At 47.5% G+C, this 16,094-nt stretch overlaps 1 protein-coding gene across 1 annotated transcript in view; it reads right to left on the reverse strand.

The window, feature by feature from the left end:
* LOC142584593 (glycosyltransferase 25 family member-like) overlaps positions 1–16,094 on the reverse strand; it is a 438,601-nt gene that overhangs the window by 37,954 nt on the left and 384,553 nt on the right. The gene's annotated exons all lie outside the window — the stretch shown is intronic.

The raw sequence follows: 16,094 nt of genomic DNA on the forward strand, positions 1-16,094 counted from the left end.
GGAATCGTAATGCAAAAATGCTCCTGCTACGTGCTTTGGTTGCTCGTCAAAAAACGCCAGGCGGTCAAAATTAATGCGCAATCCCCCGCTAGAGCATCTCTCATAGGCAATTTGTTGCTTTTGGACGTTAAATAACGCAATCATATATTCATTCATTCAATCAATCCATTAACGACATGCGTCAAAAGAAGAACGTTTACTACTAACAGATGGTTTCAGCAGGACAAAAAGACAAAGAGTGCAACAACCAACCAAACGAACACGTCGCGCGCGTCGAGTATCTGTGTGAGAGAAAAAAAAAACGAAGTGCAACAGCGGCAACGAAATATGCGAAAGAAAAACTTATGCGATTGGCCATTCCTCTCTCTAGTTTCCTTTTTTTTTCGTTTTACGTGCTATACTACTGAGAGCGTCGTTGCCGATAAAAAGGGAAACGCATTACTCTTGCAGACACTTTTCGTACTTCACACTTGGTTGCAGCCATCAGCTATATGAATATAGGCAATCAATTCTCATTTCGAGCTTGTCAAAATGTTCATATATATTGTTCTTACACAGGATGCTGAGCTCAAACATAACAGTGCGCAGCGGAGTAATGAGAACACAGCAAGAACGCACGATTCGGAATGGCGACAGCTGTATCAGCAGAAAAAAAAATTGCGAATAGGGTAAAGCTTTCGCGGTATAAATAAAGATAAAAAAACCATCTTATGCGTTTTCGCCGGCCAGATATGGACTTTCTGAGCTTTGTGCTTCCTATATACCCAGTCTCGCTTTACGCTTCGGTAAGCAAAATGAAGAAGAAAAAAATTTGAACTGCACAACGTATGACATTCCTTTTTATTGGCTGCCAGCGCCACGCGCGGTGCAGTACGCCATTAAATGGAGCAGCGCAGCCCACAGTCAGCTGCGAGTGGTGTTGCGACGGCAAAGACGGGACGGAAACTGGGGCCATGGCCGACAGATTGCGCGCGACATAAGACACGGGGTTCGCTGCACAGTGAGTACGCCGCGTGGCGCCATCTGTCAGGGTGCCCCACCGGAACCCCGACGAGCGGGCGCGCCGTTCCGGAGCTGATTGCATCGACACGGCATCGATCAGCAACCGTACTATACACAGAATCCACCTGCTGGCCCCCACACGCCCGTACCACTCAAGAGACCACTCGTTCGGCAGGGCCCATGTCTCCGTGCACATGTGCCGTTCGGTGCCTTTAACGCAACACTGAACCCGCTGATGCGATGAGCAAAGGCGAAAAAAAGGACCCGGCGTGGTTACTCAGTGGCTACGGTGTTGGGCTGCCGAGTACGAGGTCGCGGGATCGAATCCCGGCCACGGCGGCCGCATTTCGATGTGGGCGAAATGCGAAAACACCCGTGTACTTCGATTTAGGTGCTCGTTAAGGAACCCCAGGTGGTCAAAATTTCCGGAGTCCTCCACTACGGCGTGCCTCATAATCAGAAAGTGGTTTTGGCACGTAAAACCCCATAATTTAAAGGCGAAAAAAAGGACTGATGGTTGTGCGTGTGGGCCTTCTTTGACACGAGCATCGAGTGACGCTCTTGTTTCTTGTGCAGCACTTTCGGTTCACCTCCTGAGAGGACTAAATACAAAATAAACCAGAAAAAACTATTACACTACAAAATGTCATTATATATACATATATATCAGAACATAAGTTTAGTTACTAGTTGAGTTACTGAAATGTATGAAATAATTATAAGTAATTAGGACTCACTTCTTACCGCACACCAAATCACAGAATCGTAGATTTTAGATACCCACCACACGTTTTACCGTTATGCGGCGACGATCACTCCCAGATAGCGCCAGAGTAGCGCGCGTCGTTTGATCACCGATGATGGCATCGATAAGGCATGCCGCGAGCGCGTCAAAAAGCGAAGGTCTGTCCGCTGCGGCTGCTCTGAATCGCGCTCACGCGTCGCCCGCGCGCTGCCTCTCGCGATCTCCCGATTAGCGAGGCAGTCGCGCCACACTTCGCTCGTTTGCAACGTGCCGCACAAAACAGATTGTCCGCGCAAGCCAATACAGTAAACGCTCAGTTGCACGAACGTCGGTTCGATGAATATTTCAGAATAACGAAATTTGAGAAAATCCGCGGCGGTTCTCAAATGTACTCTATGCAAGGATCTTTCAGTTAAACGAATTTCTGAATAGCGAATATTTCAGCTCAACGAATTTGATCAGTGGACTCAGGCTCATTCTTGAAATCAGTTCAACGAAGTTTTACGCTCTGCAGCGCTGGCGTAGCCGATGCTTCAAAGCCATCTGCAGACGGCTCATACCATTGTGCGTATTGTTTTCTCACTTGCTGTTTGCATTGAAGCAATAGTCAGTACGGAGGTCACTTCGCTCGCTGCTGCTGCCGCGCTTTCTCACGCCAGCGTTTTGACAGCGAGTGTCCGCGGTCGTCGAGTGTGATGTGTTCATGTTTGCCTGTGCGCGCTGACCACATGCTTGGTAATTCAGTTAGTAAGCGAATGTTTCCAAGTTTATACGGCCGATAAAAATACTACCCTTACTTCGTATAGAAATCTACTAATTCGCTATCGCAATCGATAATTCGCCTTTCGGGCAAAACTGCGGTATTAGTGCATACCCACCGGAATGCGTCCGCCCCGGTCGGCATTTGATCCCGCGATCTCGTGCACATAGAAGCTCAACACCGTGGCCGCTATAAGCCACCGCGGTGGGTGTTACATCATATATTTCACCCAACACCTATAGTAGCAGGCCAGCTGCGGCAAGCCAGGCATACTCCAGACTCCATTAAAGACAGCAACTCTCTGTCACTTCTCTGTAATTACTACCGAGACGTTGCGGGAAAAGCTTTTCGTTTTCCAAGCTTGCAGCAAGACGTATTAGCATAAAGAACCAATGGGCGCGATCAAGCGCTGTTTTAGCGGGACACTTGCAGTGCGATTTGACGAAGAAAATATGCGCGGCATTACCACTCAACTACAGGTTTTCGCGAAACGTCGAGCGGAATCGAAGACAAGTTTAACCTATATATATGTGTAACCCATTCTTGCGTGCTATAGTCAGTCCCGCCATGCGACATCAGTGCAATGCCAGTTCCGGAGTATGTCCTTCCCAATGAGACAATTGTCGCGCCAGTTAATGTCGCCCTTGGACATCCGTCCGCGGAATCAAATGGCACGAATGCGAGCTCCGTAAGTGTATACACATTTTTCGTGCATCAATTCGCCCTATTAGTACCTACGTCATATGCACAGAAATGCAAATGTTAGCACAGTTACGAGACGCCTTGATCTTTTTCAATAACACAGGCCAGTAACCATATGCTGCCCCTTTTTCCACAGATTTCTTCGCAGACCCACAACAACGAAGATTTAGCGTTTTAGCGTCAAAGCTGCGCCTCGGATAAAATACATGTTTTCTACGTCAAACTCGCACAAATTAAAAATTAAACTGTGGGCTTTTACGAGCGAAAACCAAGACCTGATTATGAGGCACGCCGCAGTAGGGGGATCCGGATTAATTTTGATCGCCTGGGGTTCATTAACGTGCACTCAATGCACGGTAGGCGTGCGTTCTTGTAGTTCGGCCCCATCAAAATGCGGCCGCCGCGGCCGCGATTGGATTCCACCGCCTCGTGCGCCGCAGCGCAACACCGTAGCCACTAAGCAAACGCGCACAGCGGGTGGATTCGCACAAAGGCTGGCGAGGACTGCGTGCTGCAACCTTCGCCAGAACTGCAAGGTCAGCAAATCAAAGGTTGCGTGCTCGAGTTGGAAAAGGAGCAGTCAGTTGTCTTGTTCTCCAATACACGAATGTGTGATAATGTCCTCTGAAATATTAAGTATTCTGTTCCTTAGATGCTATTCCGTGAGCCTCCTTCAATAATTCACATAATAGAGGTAAGTCTGCGTTGGCACGCGACCGGCTAGCGCTCCGAGGAGAACTGCCGAGAACGACAGCGGGCGCTACATCTTGAGCCTATTCGCAGGCGCTTGCCCCGCGTTGTGAAATGCAGACGCCAACGTATCGTTTCTTGGCCACTCCGATCACCTCATGGCGAATTTCTTGCAGCCATCGATCGCAAACATGCAACGTCGCGCCTCCTTCCAGTGTGCAACGCGCAGCGCAACACACTGCAACGCGTAAGCAGAAGGCATCAGTGAATGCGCCGGCGGATAGTGCATGCAAGGAAAAGGCCCTGTGCTAGGCCGCAGCATCTAGCGGTATACGTATGTCAAATATTTATACTCTCGCGTATCTTATGATTTCCATCGGATTGCGCGAGAGCGCGGTGGAAAGCGCAACGCGCCACCCAGCAAAGAGTGCACACGAAACGTGCGATTACGCAACGATAAACCAGGCATAGCCCCTACTTCTTGCAGCCAGGGAAGTCTTGCGCGATGGAAGCTGCGGCAGTTTCTCTGCGTCGCTCGCCCCGCGCGCGCTATGGGCCGTAGTAACTATAGAGGCCTACAGCTCAGCTCTGTTATGAGCGGCCGCACGCTCGAGTAAACGACCTGCATCGTTCGCGGAAGCGTCAACACGGCGACGCGCACGCGAAAGCGTTCGTTTGGGTATAAGCTCTCGAAGGACTACGAAGGATGCCCTAATGAAGGAGGCTTCGAGGTTCATTTCGGCCTCGCAAGCTTCTTTGACGTACACCGCCGTGTGAGTATATACGAGCGTTCTTGCATTCCGGTGAATGGCACGGGGCTGCCGCAGCCGGGATTCGAACCCGGTAGGAGCTCCGGTGAGTGAGAAGTCTTGTCCTCAAGAGTTTACTTGATAAAGTTTTTTGCTCCCAAAGGTATACGCCTCGGGTACTATTCAGGATAGCTAAAGGTTTGCGAAATTCGCGATTCCCCTCGCATCTTCCTTCCCCTCCCCTCTATGTGCCCTCTTTTCAGCTCGGACAACATGCACAGTAAACACAAAACACAACGAGAGCGCGCGACGCCTAAAAGACTCTAATGTGGAAGCGCTAATAACGCAAATAACGCATGCGCTAGTAACGACAGCGGTTTCTCAAATGATACATAAACACACGCACACATGCACACGCACGCACGCACGCACGCACACACACGCACAAATTCCTGCAGAGGCGACAGAGAAAAGAGAAGGGAAAGAGACGGAACCACCTCGAAAGCTCACCGTATGTCTTCTAGATCCTCTGAAGAAAAACGCGAGCAACGAAGGAATAGCGCGCACGCCCGCACTTACCAAAGTCACGTCTTTACACTGATGGCTCTTTCAGAAAAAAGAAGTTTTCGCTTTTACGTTACACTCTAAAGGATAAACAAGTACTATCGGCAAGGTTTATAATATAAAGAAACGAAAAAAAACTACATTTTCTTCAATAGCCTATACGACCAAAGCATGAAACGGTTAGGAATCCTGTCAGTGCTTTCACAACCTAGGCCCCGCACATTTGAACCCATCCTCAAAAACTATTCGTTGCTCCGGTTGATAGAGGCGAATCTCACGTGCGGGCGCCAAAAGATCATTAGTCTCATTAATGGTGAAACAAACTCTGGCACCTCTACGGTGTAATCTGGAATCCCCCAAGGGTATGTCCTCGGCACGTAGTTCTTTTTAGTTTCTTTTTTATTATTATTGCCAACATATTAAAACGCCTTCCAGCGAAAATCCGGTTGTTCGTATATGACTGCATTTTATACCAAGAAATTAAAAATGAGACAGATCAGGCTGCTTTGAACTCATCCGTTAAACAAGCGTGGTGCTTAGAGTGGCAAACTTTGAAGCCACGTTCATGGCTTTTAGTTCCGGTCCATTAACACGTATGATCATTTATTGGAATGCGAGTAAATTGAAATGTGTCAACTTAAAGAAAACAGTCTCCATGACAATAACGCGAAAAAAAGAACCTAATGTCTTATGCATACGCCGTTAACGGTCACTGTCGTGTCACCTGTCCCATGCAGAATACAAGTGCCTCCGAGTCGTGATCACGTCATAGCTTACATGGAATCCCCATATATTCCACATAAAGAAAAGCAATTAATAAACTTGGCTACGAGTGTGATCACATTATTAGCTTACAAAACATTCATAAGGTTTCCGCTAGAATATGCTGTTCCTATATGGGACCCGTACACCCTATCAAATATCAATATGAACAAAAGTGTGTGAAGTAAATCTCTTAGATTCATTTTTAATTCCTATCGGCATGACACATCCGTAAGCACCCTTCTACAGGCCGCGAACCTTGAAACATTAAAATCAAGATGTATCGAGATAGAATGAAAATGTTGCACTTAATTCATCGCGACCAAATAACAATAGACAAAACTTGTGCACACAACACAAGCTGCCCCCAACACGGTCTTCCATTCTATGAAACTAAATGAATACTCGTGTCGAACCACCTTATGCAGAAATACATTCTTTTTTTTTTTTCACCCGATCCATTCCCAAATGGAACGCTCTGCCAGGAAGTATAGCACAGAGCCCGATGTTATCTTCGCTCATGCACGCACTCAGAAGACTGCTACTGCAATTATTGTATTGTGCAATGTGTCAGCCTTGTAGATTTTTTATTAGATTATAGACATGCAGCGGCACGCTTTAATCCTTGCTGTATACAACTGTGCGCCCACTTGCCCCCCCCCCCCCCCCCGTGACTTTCTGGCTTCCTTTTCATTTCACTTTCCTCCTACGCAGTCTTCTGGCGACACTTCTGTTCTTTGTAATGTTTTATACTGATATGTCGGAAGGGGGGGGGGGGGGTGTTCTTTTTACGTCGTCGTTTGCAACGCTACAACGCCACTATAGAGAGTATGTCCGACATTTTCCTACCAGATCTTTATTTTTTCTTTTCTTTTTTGATGGCATGCTACTCACTTTCCCCTTGAAACAGCCTCTCCTGTCCAATGCCTGGCAGTTGGAGCAGCAGTAACAAATATTAATTAATTAATTAATTAAAAACACGATCTCTTCCTCACATTATTAGGTCTGAAGCAGTTACTAGAAACAGGTTAAATAAATGACACAGGCCAGCCACTGGCCAAAGCGTTAGTCGTATTTTACGTCAAATACGTTAATCTTGCACGCAAAGAAGGCAACGGTGACGACACCAGCGCAGTTTTAGATTTTCCATAAACGCGCTCCCTCGCCAATTACGCAAGTTACATCATCACAACATACGCACAGACTTCGGATTCGAAACTAAGCGCACTCAAATGAGTTGCCTCTCAGTGACACTTAGAGGGAGGCTAGAGCGCTTCCATTAACAACTTGAGTATGTCTCTGACGCCTTAATATTCGAGAAGGAAGGACAGTTCGCTTACGGCCATGTTACTCAGTTGATTTTACTTCTTCTTTTTTCTTTCTTTTAAAGGCTCGAGGATGCCGTCATCCCAGTAGTTGGATAAGTGTCAAATCCGTACGAAGTGGTGTAAAGGTTATAAACAGGGATAAGGTGCCTCAGAAAGGCTGGCCAACGTTTCGATGGGAGGACCTATCTTCGTCAAAGGCGGCCTCGTCACCCTCGGCATGTTAGTTTTAAAGGGTTAGTGCAGTGACGTCACGTGCAGTTCTTGTCGGTGGCGGCTGGTTGTAAAGGGAGAGACTTCAAAGAGAATGAGCGCTGTCGCCTGACATCTGTGAGCGTGGTTCCCAAGACGACGGGACAAGAGCGGGAGAGTGGGAAGGCGGGGAGAAAAGAAAAGGAAGAAAAGGAGAGAAAGAAATGGGGGGAACCCAGAAAAAAAGAGAAAGAAAGAACAAGAAAAAACAAAAGACCAGCATGGGAAGGGGGGGGAGAGGGCAAGCGAGAGGTTAGGGAGCAGTCAAGGGTGTCTAAAACCTTCTAAAACCACAAAAACATGCCGCCAAGACACCCCTAATGCTCCCTAACCTCTCGCTTCCCCAACACCCCCCCCCTCTTGCCCGTCTTTTTCTTTTCTTGTTCATTCTTTCTCTTTCTTTTTGGAGTCCCCCTCCTTTTTTTCATTTTTCTCCTTTTCTTTCTTTTTTTTTCTCCTCGCCTTCCCACACTCCCGCTCTTGTCCCCTCGTCTTGGGAACCACGCTCACAGAAGTCAGGCGACAGCGCTCATTCTCTTTGAAGTCTCTCCCTTTACAACTAGCCGCTACCGACAAGAACTGTACGTGACGTCACTGCACTAACCCTTTAAAACTAACGTGCCGAGGATGACGAGGCCGCCTTTGACGAAGATAGGTCCTCCTATCGAAACGTTGGCCAGCCTTTTCTGAGGCACCTTATCCCTGTTTATGACCTTTACATCACAGTGTGCTATTCCATCTGTCAGCCCCTTTCTTGATTTTGGAAAGCCGTACGAAGCGATGCGCAAGAAACCTTTCGGGGCCACTGCTTAGCTACACTTGCGGCGAGGGAACAATTTCAGAAACATAGAGACACTATAGACCGTTTTTTTCGTAGGCGCCGCCATATTGTGAACGCAGTGGCGCCGCCTATGAGCAGCGCCATACTGACTTGGGTGAAAGCGATCTTTTGCACGGCAGTTATACGCTCGGCAGTAGGTTCTGGCGTTTGTTTTCGCGGTCGTGCGGTCTGTTTAGTATGACGTGCGTCTTCCACGTGGTAAACCGTTCTGTGAGACGTGCTGAAGTGGTTTAAGGCGTCATGGCCGGAATTTCTGCTGGCTTTGAGGTGGACGGAACACGCAGCGCGATGTGTACGCGCATATTTGAGCCTACAATCAGCCTCGGAGATCAATAGTGTATTTCCGAATGTTCCTATCACTAATGTGACCTATTGCAGTATTCTCTATTTCTAAGCTGCGCCTTAAGAGCCATGAAACATACGCGACGATCGTAACAGCGTGGGTACCATTCTGCTACGATAGGAGCTGTGCTGTTATACTTTGACAAGCGCTCAAGCTGTTCGCTGCAGGTTATATTGCGTGACTACTTGGTTGGATGGATGAGGTTTCCACCCACGAATAAAATAGTTTTGGCTAGTAATAGCAGCATACCTTACAGTCTGAATTAAGATTGTCCAACAAAGCGACCGTTTACGAACTGCGCGAGCGTCCTAAGCAGTAGTAGGTGCTGGATTACAGATATCTTTGTTCTATATAGCGCATGGTCCAAGCATACGGCATCAGCGGTTATATATTTATAAACGTTGTGCGGCGTTAGCCCGTTTTCTCTTGCTTTTTAGAGAAAGAGGATCATAACCGAATTTTTTTTTTTCGGTTGTGTTGGTTCAGCTCTCTACGACGCACTCACACGTATTGCGGAAATTTTGCTCTCAAAAATAGCCATCGCATTCTTTTTATGCGAACCCTGTCATATATTATGGCTGTATACAGGCCAAAAAGGCAATGCCGAAGCGCACAGCTTACATATGTACCGTGCTGGTTCACCAACCGCAGTGATCGCTGTGTTGAGCAGCGCCATCGGCCTCATGCAGCAAGGCTAGCGTAGACATATGATAATTTCAAGCATACTAGACTTGAAATGCGTGAGAACGATGCCAGTGTATCACAAATATTTGATAGCGCCTGCCGCTCAGATGTTTCGTGGTTGCCTTAGGTTGGCCGTGCACGAGTATGCGCTCTTATGTTTTATGTTTTACTCCCTACGCCAATCGATCAGACAGTGAGCTGATTTACCATTTAATGCTGGTAATACAGAGACGCCGGTTTTCTTTGTTGAATTAAAATCGATATAAGCAAAATAGTAAACAACACATACACGCACCGCGACAGATAACGCGTGTACACCGCGGCTGATTGTGCGCGTCACATTTTTGCGCCCCCAAGACATATTTCCGCCTACAGTAGTTGCCGATGCACCGAAAGGCTTCCCTGACGACCTTATATGAACGAACATGGCGTAAATTTCCCAAAGTAAAATCTAAAACATCTCGAAATCGTTCCGCAGCACGCGACAGCAACAATTTCAAGCAGCGCCGCGCCGGATCGCCCAAGCCAGAGAGGAGGAAAGGCTCTCCGCGCGCCCTATCCTCCTCGCCCGATGAAATGGTCTATAGGGCAAACTTCAAGTACAATATTCAAGTAAAACTAAAACCTCAACGCCTATTAAAGCGTTCAACAATTCTACCTCTGGCAACAGCAATTTAGCTCCAGCGAGCTGATCAGCCATGCTGGAACAAGGGCGAGAAAAGGAAACGTTGTTAGTGATACTTATTCTTCTAGTGAACTTCCCATTACTTCTGATGTTCCTCAAGGCAGTGTTTTAGGGCCGTTGTTATTCATGTACATATTGATGACATCGTTGACACTGATACTCCGTCTGTAAAAATTAAGTTGTTTACCGACGACTGCTTGCTCTTTACCGAAATTACCTGCCCTCAAGACTAAATTACATTAAATTCCAACTTTCAAAAACATTCAATCTTGGTGCGCTCATTAGCATATGGAACTTAATATAGCAAAAGTCTGCATGAAAACTGCGAAAAATGTTCATAAGCTATCGTTTGCCTGCAGCCTTGCGTCTACGTCATTTACGGAGGTTAGTGAATACAAGTACCTAGGCGTAACATTAACCAATAAACTTTATATGGAACTCCCACATTTCTTACCTATGCGACTCTAGCGTCCGGAAACCTTGCCTGCTCAGACACTAACTACAATACGCTCGCGCTGAAACTCGTCTAATTTCTTATACGTCCCTTGTCCGTCCTAAACTGGAGGAATATGCAGCTACGATATGGGAGCATTATACTAAAGCTAACATTGATGCCCTAGAAATGATTTAGCGTAAAGCAGTAAGGTTTATCTTTTCGAAATATCGCTTAATTGACTCCCCAAGCCAACTAATTATTGAACACAACACTAAGACGTTGCAATTAAGAAAGAAAATCTACAGACTTAGATTTGTTCTTTCTCTCCAGCCTTACGCACATCCACTTGCGGCCCGCAGAAAGAGACATCGTCGCTCTGCGTGAATAACACCTTACAGTGGTAGAACTAACGCATGCAGATATTCCTTCTGTCCTCGCAAAATAAAGGAGTGGAACAGTCTGCCCATTGAGCAACTGACCAGCATTCACTCGATTGAACATACATCTAATTAAATTGGCTGAGCATTTCATGTTTAATTAACTTGTAGTTGAACCTGCAGACTGACGAACCTGTCATTGTTGTTACTGCTGCTTTTCTAGTTCATTAATGACTTGTACTTCTGCACTACTGAAGCTGTGCTGCATAAATGATTTTATTGCATTGTTTGTACAATGCAACATTTTACTTTTCAACGTGCTTGCCGCAACATATTTGTGTTGTACTTCGATTCCACATGTTCTGCTTTATTGTATATGCATTTTATGCCGCCTTCTTGGGCCTTCCAAGGCCTGCAGTACTTGATAAATAAATTAAAGGAAAACGTCGAGGAACGATTGCCCTCGTCTTCGTCTCTCTCCACCAGGCAACGCAAAAAAGAAATTAAATGGGGTTTTACGTGCACCAGACCCGATCTGATTACGAGGCACGCTTAGTGGGGGACTCCGGAAATTTCGACCACCTGAGGTTCTCTACCGTGCACCTCAATCTAAATACACGGGTATTTTCGCATTTCGCCCCCATCGAAATGCGGCCGCCGGGATCGGGATTCGATTCCACGACCTCGTGCTTAGCAGCCCAACAGCATAGCCACTAAGCAACCACGGCGGGTTCAGGCAACGCAGAGGCGTGCTGAAGCGGAAAAACCCGGATGGAGCTACATGCGTTGAAGACAAAGACGAAAAGAAAACATTATTTAACCTGCCTTCTTCTTTCGGACAGCTCGACCCTGGAAGGCCAACTCTGGGCCGCCCAGCTGGCCGAGGATTCCGCCAGGGATAAAGGGCTACTGACCGCCGCTTAAGCTTGGGCTTGTGCCCCTAAACTGCTGGACACTAAATAAAGTATTCTCTCTCTCTCTCCCTCTAAGAATAGCACTACGCATTTGTGCCGATATGACGATCAGCTACTTGTCCTGGACGGTCTCAGAACAATCACGAAGCACACACGTAAATTCATGTCATTAATGCAACAAACAAACTTAGAGCTGCGATCCCTGAACCAAACCGGCTACAGGCTTCGAATTGGCATTCTGTCGACATGTACATTTTTGCCACGGATTAAGTTCTCCGGCTACGCAATAATATTTCTGCTCGGTGAGCTCTCAATCCTTTGGATGCTCTCCATGATGTCGGTCACGACTGCGCGAACTTTCAGATTTTACGAATCCATTCCCACCAAATACTTTTCCTTTCTACAGCGAAGCTGTATAACTTTACCTCCCAATGGGTCTGCCGTGTAGATGGGCAAAAACTTAACCAATCAACGGGAAGCGCGCGCTGCGTGCGCCTCTGGGTTCCTTGCAGCACCACCAGATGGCGCTCGCCTCCACGCATACACAACAAGAGCTTGGTGGCGCAACCCAACAACCCGTTCCAAAGGGGCCGCTCATAGCATCCATCCATCCACACGGCGGTGGCGGCCGCGCGGGGTAACGTAAAAAAGAACCAGAAAGCTCGCCTTCGCGCTTAGCATTCGCCGCAAGCTTTTCCTGGTAAAAATTACGGTTACATAAGCCGCAGTCGCTGGGAAGCGGCAACTAGCATACGAAGCAGGGAGGGATGTAACTACGCTGACGTATGTAAAAGAACCCTCCCAGCAATTGGCGCTGCTATGGAAGGCCACGTATATAGTGAGGACTCCTGAAGAGCAGCGTGCATACGAGGTGCGGAGAAAGTGTGGTAAAATGCATTTCTCTTCTTCTGGTACGCTCTTTGTAGGTGCACGAAGTAGCGGCGCAAGCCAAGTCGCAGTCGGTTGAAACAGCTTAGGCTAATATTTAGGTAAAGTGCATGTGAATGGAGCCTTGTGAATAATTTCAAGCTACGTCGCAAAGGGTAATCGTTCTAGTTGTCGTTTACAACTTCGCTGTCAAACCACTTTCACAGCGCAGAATGGAGACCATGTTTTTTGTTCAAATGACAGTAAATTAAAGAGATCGAAACAGTACAGCAGTGACAGATACTCTCTTTTCATCTGGCAGTTAGAAGAAGAAAATAATATAATACAGAAAGAACGCTGTCACAAGTTCAGTATATCAACCACGGACAGAGCAAACAGAACACGAGCTCCTGCGGTGCGGCACAGTATATACAAGCGTAAGAAGCGAACACGGAGTCGCAAATGAAGCTGAAATTGCACATGATGCATAGGTGTGATCCGAAATGCCCAAGTAAGTCACTTGGCTCAAGGGAACACACATCATAGAGGAGCATAAGCGAATAATTTCCCTGTGAGTCCGGAGACATCCAGCTTTGCAGCATACGACATGAAATAGATGGCACTAGTTATTCTGCATGTGACGTACCTGTGCAGTACATCGACAACACTTTCGCGGGCACCGGCAACGGCAGCACCCTAGGATGTGAGTCAGCTGCCTGCACGTTCCCTTTAACAATCGACCTACCTGTACAGGTTCACAGGGGTAATGATACACGGAAGAGAGAACACAGTACCATAATGGGTGTCGGTGCTGCCATAGAAGCACACCAGTATCGCGCAATCAGATGAATACAGTTTATGAGGAACCGCTAACCACACAGCTGCCAGTTGACGTGCCAAACATCTGCGTTAGGTGTGCTCGTAGGCGACTGTAAGTGACATCGAATCACAGGGAACCTAGAGCAAGTAGATTATAATACGAAGAAAATGAATACGTGGAAGCCAGACGATTCATTGACAGTGCCCTGCGAGGTCATACAGTGCCCTAGAAGTTGGATGACAGCACAGCTGGACCACGATTGTGCGTTAAAACACTTTCGCGCCGCGGCGCTCCAGCTGACTTTCTTTCCCGTTAAGATCACGAAAGAATTTTATTATTGGTGAAAATTATAACATGCAATTATTCCTACTAATGTCCTTTCGGCCATTCTTAACATACGCAGACTGCCATTTAGATGTTGCAGTGCGCCATGTTTATGCTACCGACGCACGAGGCCTGTACTACAACGACTTGAAAAAACAAAACTCACAATTGCCAACGCAATCACTCACCTTCTGCTCTTTGTTGTGCCTGCAATTTTTTTTTCCTACGACAAGAAGCCGCATTTCTACGGCGGCTCAGTTTCGCGGGGCAACTGTGCGAACACCATCCAAACACACGTGCACACACAAACAAACATTTCACGCTTAAACAAGCACTAAAAAGTCGCAGTTTCACCCGAAAGGCGAAGCATCGATTGCGATATCAAATAAGTTTTATCGGCCGTATAAACTTGTGTACACATTCGCCTAGTAACTAAATTAACAAGCGTGGTCCGTGCCCCAAGCAAACGTGAACACATTTCACTCGATGAGCGCGGGAACTCGCCGACAAAACATTGGACTGAGGAAGCGCGGCAGCAGCAGCGAGCGAATTGACCTTCGTGCTGTCCCTTGCTTCAACGCGAACTAAGCGGCGAAAACACAGCGCACACGAAGCTATCAACACTCCGCGCACTCTGCCCCCATCGCAGATCGCATTCAAAATAGAGCCTGCGCGGCCGCACCACACGCAGCCGCCGCCAAAGTTGCCGCCCCCACCCCCGTTGCCTTGCGTGCGAAGGAAGACGGTGCGCTACCTCCCCGCTTTCCTCCCTTGAGCGCGCGAGATTGAGCCGCCATCGCCGGCTTACGCTCGCACGTTTTGATTCTCACCTACAGCATACGACACGCGGCAAAATTGTTATCGTCCTTGAATTTTATAATGAACATCGCGGCGGCGGCGACGCCAGAAATGCGCCTGCAGTGTCCATATAATTGATATCGCAATAAAAGCTCAAATTTTGCGCGGCGCCATACAGACGCCGCAGACGCTTGCTATTTCTGAAAACCATTTGCCGTAAGAGCGCGTGCGAGTGAATGAGTACATATTTTTTTTTTTACTAACAGACAAATAGCTCCCGGAGCCATATAGAATTCTTGGAAACTTGCTCGGCGCCTAGCAATGTCGGCGCTAAGGCAGACTGACCTTCAAAAACCGCTGGCGTAGAAAACTGCCTCGACAAAATCAGGAAAGGGGTGAATCGTTCCATCTTCTCCACCAAATAAGGCATATATGAGCGGCTGTGGGGCTGACGAGGCCCCCGCTTACAACAAAGATGCACTGCTGCAGGAGAAAGCATGGGTACGAGACGGCAACGCGCGCAACATTCAGAGCTAAATGACTAGCGAAAGCGCACTTGCAGTGTCTTACCCAAATGCCTAACATTCGCAGTTGGCTCAAGACTGCGCCCGCCAGGCCGGCGCTCTGAAGCGTACGCGCTTCAAGACGGAACGAGGCGTGACGCAACGGACGTATATTCCTCGTTTCAGAATTGCTCGCCGCGTCCATCATCGAGGCCGGAGTTTTATATGCCACGCAAAGATGAGTACTGAAGAAGAAAAAAATCAACCTCCCGGACAAAATTACAGGGCCGGACGACGACGGCGGCGGCGACTGTGGCATGATCACAACTGTCTAGAAGCACGATGAACAGGCTCACCGAGGGCCGCAGCAACCATGACGGATAGGCAAGCTGCTAGAAAGGCTGCTGCTACACAGGAATAAAAAAAAATACCAACGGATGTTATGTCCGGCCACACTAAAAAGGACGCTAAAGAGAAACACGAAATCAGTGTAGATTGATAAAATATTCTTGGATTCATTTCTGCGGTTTTACGCGTCAGAACAACGATTTGATTATGAGGCACGTCGTAGTGGGGGACTCCGGATTAGTTTTGACTACTTGAGGTTCTTGAACGTGCCCTCATTGCACGGGACACGGGCGTTTTTTGCATTTCTCCCCATCGAAATGCAGCCGCCGCGACCGGGATTCGATCGGGCGACCTCCTGCTAAGATAAATCACTTTCAAAACTACTTTTGAACTTCGCGCCGAGACCTAAATCGGCGTTACTGCGGCACTGCGATGTTTTAATTAAAAAAATTTAATTAATTATGGGGTTTTACGTGCCAAACCCACTTTCTGATTATGAGGCACGCCGTAGTGGAGGACTCCGGAAATTTTGACCACCTGGGGTTTTTTCACGTGCACCTAAATCGAAGTACACGGGTGTTCTAGCATTTCACCCCCATCTAA

Source organism: Dermacentor variabilis, chromosome 1 (genome assembly GCF_050947875.1).
Source record: "Dermacentor variabilis isolate Ectoservices chromosome 1, ASM5094787v1, whole genome shotgun sequence".
Classification (NCBI taxonomy): domain Eukaryota; kingdom Metazoa; phylum Arthropoda; class Arachnida; order Ixodida; family Ixodidae; genus Dermacentor; species Dermacentor variabilis.